Here is a 12,717-nt window from a genome sequence, read left to right on the forward strand (position 1 = left end):
CCCAATGTAAATACGCAGTCACAACACGAAGAATATTCAGAAATGAAGCTCAAAAATACAAGGCAACAGGTAGTTCTAGCCTAACATGCTTCACGTAGTGCAAACAAGGCAACTTGAACAAATAGACAATTTAGAACAGCTAAGCATGCTTTTCTAACTAACACAATCTATAATTGCAAATAAGATAAAGCAGATAAGAAAGAAACTCAGTCTAAATATTTAAAGTAAAACCGGATTTTTCAAAAATTAGCTCGAGTACGCGATCGTCACCTCACGTACAAGGCATTCAATTACCAAATATCATATCCTAAGGGGAAAGGTCCCCCACACAAGGTTAGACAAGCCACTTACCTCAAACCGGCTCCAAAATTAACTCGAAACCACACCTTTGCCACGAGTATCCGACTCCAAATGGCCCAAATCTATTCAATTCAATTACATATCGTAAATAACATCTCAAGCAACTGATTCTACTATTAAATTTAAAGCTAAGACGCGAATTTAGGTAAAATGACCAAAATGCCCCTCATGCCAACGTCACGGAACCGGATAATTTTTACTTTTTCAGAACCCTCGCACTCTCACGAGTCTAACCATATAAAAATCTCCCAAATCGGAGGTCAAAGACCCACTCAAAACTCAATAATTCGGTCTAAGAAGTTTCTTCCAATTTTTCCCAATTTTTTGATCCCCAATCCGAATTTAAATGATAAAATTAACTATAGATTTATGGAATATAACTAGAAAGGGTTAAAGAAACGTTACCCAATGATCTCCTCTTCAAATCCCACTCAAAACCGCCCTCTCCCGAGCTCCAATTTGATTTTTCTAACTTTTGAAACAAAACCCTTGAATTTCATATTTCAGTCCAGTGGTTTCCGCTTCTGCGGTCAAGGGACCGCACCTGCGGTCCTGCTTCTGTGGAATTTAAGCCGCTTCTGTGGTTTCATGAAAAATCCAAAATTCCGCACTTGCGGTCTTGATCTCGCAGATGCGGATCCGCTTCTGCGAAAATCCCACCGCATCTGCGGAGCCTAATGAGCCTGGCCAACCCCGCTTCTGCGGTCCTCCACGCCGCATCTGCGGTTCCCAAGCCGCAGATGCGAAAATACCAGAAGCAGCATTGCTTCAGCTGCTACAACACTTCTCCGATCTTCTCGTCAACCATCCGAAATCACTTTTCTTCGGGAGGCTACAGAACCTTTAGGAAAACCTTCACATTCTTGAATTCTTGTCGTGCGAATCTGTTTATTCTGGTAAATAAACTTCTGTTATTCTATACTCTCACAGATGGTGAGGACACGTGCTACCGGTCAGGACGGACGACCACCAGTACCACCAGTTGGGGGCACTAGAGGCCGAGGTCGCGGTCGATGCTGTAGTAGGGGCAGGTGTGTAGCCCGCACCGCAGATAGGGCAGCACCTGTAGATCCACCAGCCGCCCCAGTTCATGATCAGGTTCCAGTGGGGGATGCTCCTGCAGGACCAGCTCAGGCATCGACTGTGCCTATTGTTATTTCGGGTCTTCAGGAGACCTTGGCTCAGATCTTGACCGCGTGCAGTAGTCTTGCTCAGGCGGTCGCAGTTTCTACTGCAACAACTACTTCTCAGGCCGGGGGAGGCACTCAGACTCCCGCCGCCCGTACACCCGAGCAGGTTGTTCAGGGATTGCAGACACCGGAGACATCACCAGCCCAGCCGGTTGCACCTGCTCAGGATTATGTGGTACCAGTAATGCCTGATTACGAGCAGCATCGATTGGAGAGGTTTGGTAGACTTTAGCCTCCGACTTTCAGTGGTGTAGAGGGCGAGAATGCCCAGGGTTTCTTGGACAAGTGTCGGAGGATTCTTCGTACAACGGGTATTCTGGAGACCAGTGGGGTCTCATTTACTACTTTTCAGTTTTCTGGAGCTGCCTTCACTTGGTGGGAGGCTTATGAGAGGTGTAGGTCTGTTGGTGCAGCGCCCCTTACCTGGCATCAGTTCTCCATTCTCTTCCTAGAGAATGTACCGCATTTCGGCAGAGAGGAGCTACGCAGGCAGTTCGAGCAGTTGGGTGAGGAGGATATGACCGTGACGCAGTATGAGATGAGATTCTCCGAGTTGGCCCATCATGCTATCTGGATGGTTCCCATGGATAAGGAGAGGATCAGGAGGTTCGTTGATGGCCTCACTTATCAGTTACGGATTTTTCTGACTAGAGAGAGGGTATCTGGCTCTTCTTTTGAGGAGGTCGTTGACATTACCAGAGAGATAGAGTCAGTTTGCCGCCAGGAGCGAGTTGAGAGGGAGGCCAAGAGGCCTCAGCGATCCGGTAGTATTGGTGGTGTTCCTTCTGGAGGTCAGTTTCAACACGGCAGAGGCCGCCCATTTAGTATGCTCAGTCAGCTCGCCCGGGTCACCGTGGTGGATCATCTAGCCATGGTTCTCACAGTTCACATCAAGGTCAGTCATCTCTAAGTGCACTTCCAGCTCAGAGTTCGACTCATGCACTATCGGTTCAGGGTTCATCTATGCCTGGTTCTTCTAGTGGGTATCCCGATGCTCGGGGCTCCTTTCAGTCCCCATTGCTAGTGGCCAGTAGAAGTTGCTTCGAGTGTGGGGATTTGGGTTATTTCAAGAGGTTTTGTCCCTGTCTTATGGGAGGTTTTTCCCAGCAGAGGAGTCAGCCTTCGGCCTCAGCACCAGTTACTTCCCCACCCGCTCAGCTAGCTCAGGGTGGAGGTCAATCAGCTTAGGGTCGCCCTAGAGGGGGAGGCCGATCAGGTGGTGTCACACCTCCTTTTTACTACCCCCGAAGAGGGATATAAGGGAGTTTTTCCAATTTAAGTGATAATGAAACGGAAATATTATTTAAGATCAGAGTCGCCACTTGGGATAGTTAATGGTGTCCCAAGTCACCAGTTTAGAATCCCGAATCGAGAAGATTTGACTCTGTTTTTGTCTGCAAAACACAGAAATCCGGGTAAGGAATTCTGTTAACCCGGGAGAAGGTGTTAGGTGTTGACACCTAATTTTTCCCTATATATTTTCAATATGCAAAATACTTTCAAAATAGCGTATATATACATATATAAGCATGTCCAAGCGTTTTATTTTTTTAAAATAATTTTTAAGGTTTTAAATTGATTTATTTCCCTTTAATTTCATCCATAAAATCCCAATAATTATGTCCAATACTATTATTTGGGTAATTAATCTATTGTATTTTTATATTTATGCCAAAATATGGCTAAAATAATTTTTTACATATTTTTACAAATTCATTTAGTATTTTTAAAACTAAATTGCACACAATTGTAATATTAGCCATTTTTAAGGTTTAATTGTGTCTTATATTCATAAAATTGAGTCTGGTATTTTTAAATTATTAATTATGTGTTATAAAGCATTTTTGTATTTTCAATTTATTCTCAGAAGCCATTTTTTATTTTTTATAAATTAAAAGGGGAAAAAGTGGCTATTTAAATTTTAGCCNTAAAACTACAAACCCAACTTACCCCTACGCCCACTTTCTAATTTAACCCGACCCCTAACGACCCTTTAAAACCCTAAACCCGAAACCCCGGACTTCCCCACCCTACCCTTTTAACTTACTAGGCCGTTCGTATATTCAGATCAACGGCCACCATCGCCCCTTACCTTAATTAATCCCAAACGACCCCAAAACCCTACCATTTGTTACAATCCGCCGCGTTAGAATCCCCTTCCTCTCAAACTCTCTCTGCAACACCACCTAAACCCTAGCTGCCGCCACCCAAATCTACCCTAATTCCCTTCAATCCCTACCTAATCCATGGACTCCCATGGTGATTGGAGGCGTGCACTCGTCTCCTATGTCTACTGGTTACCTATTTTCGTGATTCCATGGACAGATCTAGAAGGGATCTGGTCCAAATCCTGCTCAACTTCTATCTCTGGTCTTTTTCCGGCCATCCATGACCGCTCAAGTCAGATCCTTGACTTTTCCGGCTAGATCGGTAACTTTTCAAAGTCTTTCTCACTTTCTCTGGGTTCTTTGAAACCCTAGCTTTAAGAGCTTTTCGATTTTCTTTCAGATCTATCTTAGATCTATGCACGTTAGGAACTTCTTGATGTTTTCCAAAAGGTTTTTCGATTTCCTTTCAAAGTGACTCTTCATTTTCAAATTAGGGTTTCTTAAAACTCTTCTTAAAGACCTCTTCTCCGATTTTCAGTGTTGTTTTACTATGTTTAAACTATGTGCTTATGTTTTTCTTCTATTTGGTTCATCGTGTTGAAACCCTAGGTACTTTTGGGTTTTAACCGTGTTCTGAAGCTGTCTTTTGTTTGTTTGTATGAATGTTTGTTTTGATTGAGTCCTTTGTGTTTGAATCATTTTCTTGCTTGACTTACCTGGTTCTAAGTTCTTACCATTTTTAACTCGACTATGGCATAAACCCTAATTTCTTAAAAGGGTTTTTCTCACTTATTACTATGAGTTCTTTATTTGTTTCTGACTTTCTTTACCTGTTAAGACTGATTTCTGCACTTTGGCTCTACGTATGATCCATGACTACTTGACCTTGTTGCCTACTGTGCTTCAAGTAGTTTTCTTTACTACTGAATCCTAACTTACTACCGCTACTGCTGTATGTTTAATTTGCTCCTCTTTGACAATATGTTTGACCCTGCATGTCTAGTATGCCTGTCCATCCCTTGCTATTTATATGTTGAAAAGCAGAGTCATGATTCGTTCCTGATTGATCTTGATTTCCTCAATGTTACGACTGATTGCAAAGGGTTCCCTTATAAACCCTAATTTTTACTCATTTTGTTTAAATTGATTGATTCCCTTCCTTTCAGTACTGTGATATTTTTACCTTGAATCCGTTTCCCAAAATTAAGCATATTTTGTACTTAGACTTAAATATTTACCTTATACTTTTACTACCCCCCTTATATGGCAAGAATCAATCTGTTCCAAATTGATTTCTTTCCTTTATTTGACCCCGTTAGTATCCGTTCAAGCTGTGATTCCCTGATTAAAAGGAAGTACTTGTGCTAATTGATTCTGATTGTGGTTATTTCCATGTTTGAGTTGAAACTTTACTTGTTACCTTATTCTTCACTCGTTTTCAAAACTATAAATACCCTACCCTCTCTTCTTTCAAACAGACGAACAATTGAGTTCAGAACACACACTTACACACTCAAAACTCTTTCCTTCTCTATTATTACTTGTGCTACTGCTTTGTCCAGCCGGCTGAAAGCCAAAGCTAGACTGTGGAATCCTGCTTATTTTACCTTTCTGCACCTTGCTTTCTCTACTGGTATGTCCTAGTTAATAACAATATGCTTCTTTAATTGCTTTAGTTTCCCTCATTCTTGTTTACTTGTGCTTGTGGTTCTGCAGTCAAGTTACATTACTAGCATGCTATAATATCCCCTTTCCCTCTAGATTAATGCACTCCCTTATGTTTGTCACTTACTATGAACTTGCTATCCTAAGTCCCTATTCCCTCAACGTGATTATGCTCTTTCTGACTAGCCTGTGATCATGCCAGTATCAGCTATTGTTGTGCAGGTCCAACTAGTCCTAAGACCCTTAATAGGGTTATGTGTTCACAGTCAGATGTATGTGTGTCCCAAACCCCTTGACCCCTTTGTATGACTGTGATTCTGTGTGTGATCCCATCTTGGGAATTTGAGTTTCATTTACAACTGATTTCAATCACCTCTGTCACTAATTGCTTTCAAAATGGACTATCAGTCCAGCTTTTTTTTTAAATAAATCTCTTTCAACATGTGTTCTGCACTTCCACTATATTCTTAGAATCTAGGTTCTGCCCCTCTTATGCGAGCCTTGCCTTGGGACCCTTGAGCTCCCTCTGAACTTGGACACATAAGAGTTGGCCCTTCCACACTACACTCATTCTGTTTGGTTATGCAAATCTGGGTGTGAGCACTGCCCGGGACCCCTTGAGGTCCTTAGGGAACTCTGACACACCCAGATATGAGAAGGCTTTGGAATAACATTGCCATTGAAGTGATTAATTACATAACTCAGAGAGGAAGTCAAGATCAGGCTTCCTTTGGTTGTAATTTCTTATTCTGCACTTCTTTTGTAATTCAATCATTTGGTCTGTAATGATTTGTAAACATTATGGGGTTGGCTAGTGAAAAGAGATGGAGAATATGCATGTTTTAGCTATTAAAAGGGTAGAATGCATGTTACTAGGTTTACATTCCTACTTGCAATAGAATCCATGCTTAGGACTCATTTCATGCATTAGCGATCCTGTTCCTTAGGATTTACACTTATCATTTTTCAGCATGTCCATTTCACTATCATACCACTTAGCAATTCCTGCGTTAAATGTATTAATAACCGGTATTTCTGAAATCATGTTCTTACTGCCATGTACACTTAGAGATCCTGTTTTAGGCTAAACAACATTAACAAATATATCATCTCTGCATGCCCTAGTAACTGTAATATTTTTGCATATAGAAATCCTGTTTAGGATTCTGCATATATACATCATTTTGCACCTCTTTTCATTTAGATACCATGTCTTTAGGATCTCACTTATATTTGCTTAAGCACACTTAGGCTAATTATGAATGCATGAAAAGGAATAAAACAATTTCATTTAGTGTTTACAACTAATAGGCCATAATTTCTATGTGCTGAACACCTAGAACAACATGTTTAGGTAATAACAATAGTCTCCAACTGTCAGTAATCCTGAAAAACTACTGAATCCTGTTCACGCCTAGGCAAGCCTTAGGTAAGTACTTAAATAAAACTGGAACTGCCTCTGTTTAATTATCAACTGCTACAACCAGCCGAGGTGTGCCATTCATAATTGAAACGAGTCACGCGTACGTGTACTCATTTTGTTTGGCGCGTCAAAAATCATGTCACGCGAACGTGTCCACAATTAATAACGCTTTATTATTATTAAGAAAGTTTGGCCAAAGTTGCGCCAAAGCATACTCCGGTTTTGTTTTTAGAATCGTAATTATGTCACGCGAACGTGTACACAACCACGATGGTATATTAACGTGCCTAAGGCAAACTACGAAACATTCATTTTTTAATATCTAAGTTATAAAATTAATACGAGGGCCATAGGGATTCAATTATGAATGGCACACTTCGGCCTACATTTAATTGAAGAGGACTACATTAATAACAAATTTATTATTATTGAGGAAGTTGGTCGAAGTTGCACGAACGCATACTCCGAATTGGTTTTTAGAATCGTAATTATGTCACGCAAACGTGTACACAATCACAATTGTATTTTAAACGCGCCTAAAGGCTTTTCTACGAATATTCATTCTTAATATCTAATTATAATATTTGTGAGGGCCATAGGTGATTTAATTAAGATGGCACACCTCAACCCATTTTTAAGAAATACTTAAAGAGGCCTAAGGGTGTTTTCATTTACAAATGTCTCGGATTTTAAGCTATTGATTATGGGTGAAGAAATGTAAAGCATACCTATAATATGAACAAAAGAGTTGGACCAAAAGCTGGCCCAGCATATTATTAAATGAGCATGCAAAACAAAGGGGGAAGCATTGGGACTGCATGGACTCGAAGTCGAACCCAGCAGACATGGACCTCGAAGACCCCATCAGGCCTAAAGCGGTCAGGGGTGTCTCGTTTGGGCTGATGCCCAAGCCCAAATATCCACAGAAATATACATTCGACATTAATTAATGGGAGGGTCTGATTGAAAGCAACAAACCCAAATTGACCCTTGTTGGGCTTGATATTGAGTCCAAATCGGGAGAGGACCAGATCTGGTCACTCTGGACTCGCAATAGATGGGCCAGCTTATGGGGCTAAACTTAAGCCCAGCACATTAACAGGAGGGCCTCTAATATAACAAGGCCACAGCTGAAGCCCACACCTACTAATTCACAAATAGTGCCAGAGAACTATATGAAATCCTGGGAAGCAAAACATGCAAATAGATTATAAACTTCTAATCCAAACAATTATATATAGTTAATCTATGTGAACATGCTGCTGGTATTTGTTAACAAGTTTAAATCCTAGACTCATGCATAAACTACACTGGATCTAAGCATGCTGTCTCTTGGGTAACAGACATAAAAAGTAAGCTGGATTTATAGATCCTATACATTCATTCTTTGGCAGTTTACTATGCGTCCAGACCTCTAATAATCATGAATCAAGAAAATTTCAAATACATGTGAACCCGTTAAGCTAAGTCGAATGTCCAAGTTATAAATATTACAACCATATCACCTATCCACTAATAGCCATAACATACTTTAATTAGAGCTGGAAAGAAAACTATATGATGGATACTAAACTAGGACATAAAATAGAATCAGACTTAGATGAGAATTGAAGTTTGAACATTGGAGCATCAAATTTCATTCAGCATTTACACACTCCCATTCCAAAGATTCGAAGGTGTACCTGAATATTGAAACAAAAGCAAAAGGAAGGAGGAGTTCAGCAGGCAAAGAAATATGAACAGATCAGCAGCTCAAAACAGCAATAAACAGCTTCTTAGACGAAATTAAACCCGGAAAACTAGAAATCCCATGAAAGCTTTTCAAGTTCTTACTAAAGAAAAATCAAATAAAAAATTCGAACCAATTTTCAATCAAGTAATGCAGAGACTTTTTTTCTCTTTTTTAGGGTCCAGAAATCTGTTTTGGGAGTGAGGGAAGGGTTCTATATATAGCCCTAAAGAGTGCCATGTGCTGAAAAAGGATAAGGGAATTATTCCCCACAAGGCATCTTTTAACAAACTTGGACAGCTGGCTTCCCCTCATTGGTTTCAGCATTTTGTGCTAACCAAATGAGGCCAGCTGCCCCCCATTCTAGAATATTCCAGCATGAATTTTATCTGATTTCAGAATCATCTACCCCTTTATGACCCCCTTAAGTTTTCCTACTTACAATTAGCCCCCTACAAATCCTTAAGGATAGACAAATATGGCAAACAGGAACAATCCAAACAAGTAACAACCAACGGATCAAAAGCAATGACTGAACATCTGAAAACCTGAAAATAATTACCTAAAACCTCCACATTTAATGAACTAACATTGCTCTTCAGACTGACCCTCTTAGTAATACCAGATAAACTGAACTAGGCTACTTAGGCGGGTAATGAAGCAACTCGTTTAAAATTAAGCTAGTCGAGCAATTAAAACATATCAATAAATTAGGAGAAACAAAGAGGAACTACACTATTTATTTATTACATAATTTAGAGTTGGATTAATTAACAGATAAAAAAAAACAAGGTAAACAGAGATAGCTAAACTAGACGAAACTCAGCACACACTACGAACTAGACTGGTCATACACGAATTAAACCAAACAAACCCTAGTGACCCAAAGATTATGGCCTCCTGAATTACTTTTAATTTGGTCACAGAAAAGATAAACTAGAAACGGAGTGATGAAAAAGAGAAGAAGATAAACAAAAGGATGACGAAATAGACGAGAAAGGGAAAAGAAGGAGACAGAAGGAATATATACCTATACTGTAACGGGAGGCAGGTGGCTCAGGCGGAACTGGTCATCTCCGATTTAAGCCAAAATAGGTGTTAGACGACTGTTCTCGTCGAGAACAAACGGGTAACACCCATTTCCGGCTTAAATCCTCTTTGGAAAACCCCAAATCGTGTGACCTAGGTTTTTGCATGTCCTAAGATCTGAAATTGAAGCGGCTTGGGAAGGATTCGAAGGAATTGGCTTGGGGACTTGGAAAGGGGAAAGGACGGGGGTTAACTGGTGAAAATTTGGGGCGGTTTGGGCGACCTAGCGTTTAGGGTATGATTTTCAGATCTGAAATTGGGCGAATTTGGTCGAGTTTTTGGGGAAATTACTGAGGGGTTTGGGTTTATGAGTGTGTGAGGATTATAGGTTGCGATTTTAGGTGGATTTGGAGCGTCGCCGCCGCCGTGGGCGATTTCCGATAGCGGAGGGCGGCGGAGCCGGTGAGGGGTGAGAGAGCGGCTAGGGTTTGATGGCTTGGAGACGAGGAGATGATTGAAGGGGTCTCTAGGGTTTGACCGGGGTTCGGACACTTTTATGCAAACGGGTGATCAATTCAGGGCCGTTGGATCACAAAGATCCAACGGTCGTGATGGAAGGCCAACAAAACGGGGTCGTTTCGGGTAAGGCTGGGGCTCGACCGGGTGGATTTATTGGGCTAGGGGTTGGAACGGGTGAAAAGGAATTTGGGCTTAACTTGACCTAGCCCAAATGAATTAAATCAGCCTCTTTTCAATTAAACCTTTATTTCCTATTCTTTTGCTTTTCTTTCTTTTTTTTTTCTCTTTTTTTTTCTTTAATTAAAAAAACCTAAATTAAATCCTAAATTAATCTAGATTGTAAAACTAACCAATTTCCTAAAAATTATAAAAATTCCTTAATCCTAACTTTAAAAGAAAAACTACTATTCTAGAATTAAAGCTAAAAATGAAATATTTTTTTGTGATTTTCATTTTTATTAAAACCAATAATTAATTAATTAATCCTAAAAAAATGTAAAAATGAAACCTAAATGCAATGCATGGTATTTTTGGCATTTTTCATGATTTTTTAATGGAAATTAAACGTGCACAAAAATGCAAACAATTAACAAAATCCTACAAAAATCCTATAAAATGACAAATAATTGGAAAAAATCTATTTTCTTGGGTTTTATAGGAGTGACTCATATAGGGCAAAAATCATGTGCTCACAGCTGCCCCTCTTTGCTCGGAAACACGAAGAGTTTTTGTGCAAAGATAAAGTGAGCAGATACGAGTGATTTTTGCCCGTTTGAACATTCCGTGGGAAGCATTTTTGAAAGATTTGACCGAACCTTGCTTCCGAGGTTGCCTACATATCCTTGGCTATAAAGGAATAAGGTCAGTGTAGTTCGGGAAGTTTTGGTAGCTGGGACTACCGAGAAGCTGTGATTTCATTGTTGCTGCTGCTGCTACTGCTTGCTGAACTCCTTATTACACCGAGTCAAAACAAAGGAAGCTAAACTAAACTATGATCTATGAATTACAATAATCCTATCTACGTATCTTCAAACTTGTTCTTGCGGCTTCTGCGGCTCTGTGTTGCATCTTAAGTTGTTGACTCGTACTTCCCAGGTAACTTCCTTTGTTGCTGACTTGAATTGCATTCTGAAATGAATTCCCTTATTTTCCAGGTGGGCGCCTGAGTCTTCCTTCGAAACTCGGACTATTTCCCTTTGAAACTTGAATTGTTTTCCCTTGTTCTCCAGGTGGGCGCCTGATTGCTGAACTTGAACTGTCTTCCATCGAAACTGCTTTCCCTTGAAACTTGAACTGTCTTCCCTTGTTCTGCAAGTGGGCGCCTGATTGCTGAACTTGAACTGTCTTCCTTCGAAACTACTTTCCCTTGAAACTTGAACTGTCTTCCCTTAAAATTGCTTTCCCTTGAACTTGAACTGTCTTCCCTTGTTCTCCAGGTGTGGGCGCCTGATTGCTGAAACTCGAACTGCTTTCCTCTGAAACTTGAGTTGCTTTCCCTTGTTCTCCAGGTGGGCGCCTGATTGCTGGAACTCGAACTGCTTTCCTTGAAACTTGAGCTGCTTTCCCTTGTTCTCCAGGTGGGCGCCTGATTGCTGAACGTCGAACAGTCTTCCTCTTGAAACTTGAGCTACTTTCCCTTGTTCTCCAGGTGGGCGCCTGATTGCTGAACCTCGAACTGTCTTCCTCTTGAAACTTGAGCTGTCTTGCCTTGTACTCCAGGTGGGCACCTGATTGCTGAAACTCGAACTGCTTTCCTTTGGAACTGCTTTCCCTTGAAACTTGAACTGTCTTCCCTTGTTCTCCAGGTGGGTGCCTGATTGCTGAACTTGAAGTGTCTTCCCTCAATCAAAACAAACAAACCGAACAAAATTTTTCTACCCCAGTTTGTACCTGCAAGTAAAACCTTCTCGCACAGCCTTTGTGCTGACAAAATTTGGTCATGACACTTCAAAAGATTCAAGCTTCCAAGCTTGATTTGGACATAGACTTCGTCCCTGTTTCAAACAAAGAAAACTTGTGAGTTTAAACGTGGTGGTTGGTTTGTGGCCTTGACCTCACGGGCGATTGCTCCTTCACTTGCCATGATAACCTTGATTTCAACTTGAAAAACCTTGCCTGTTTATTTACTAACCACTTTCTCTGTCACCCTTATCACAGAAAATACCTCTGATCCGTTCAAACCCAATATTCTCTATCTGTTGCATTTTGCTCATGAATTGACATTTACTGAACCATTGTATTTCACATGAATCCCAAAACACGTTGATTTTTACCAACTCGGTGCGCTTGCTGTTCTTTCCTGACGTAGATCACTGGCCTTGGCCTTGAAGTCTGTTGCTCCTTCACTTGCCATGATAATCTTTGATTCCCACTTGGAAAACCTTGCTTGTTATTGGTTAACCACTTTCTCTGTCAACCTTATCACAGAAAATACCTTTGATCCGTTCAAACCCAACACCCTCTATCTGTTGCATTGTTCATGAATTGACATATACCGAACCTTTGTATTTCATGAATCCCAAAGCACGTTGATTGTTATCGACTCAGTGCGCATGCTGTTCTTTCCTGACTTATGCCACTTTGATGTGCAAGACAGATTCCGCTTTGTGCAATTGGAAAGTTGGTAGCATATTTTGAAGTCATTTCTCACTTGTTTTGACCAAACTGACTCAAAAGAGGACTTGAACAACAAAA

Source organism: Nicotiana attenuata, unplaced genomic scaffold (assembly GCF_001879085.1).
Source record: "Nicotiana attenuata strain UT unplaced genomic scaffold, NIATTr2, whole genome shotgun sequence".
In the NCBI taxonomy this organism is placed as follows: Eukaryota; Viridiplantae; Streptophyta; class Magnoliopsida; order Solanales; family Solanaceae; genus Nicotiana; species Nicotiana attenuata.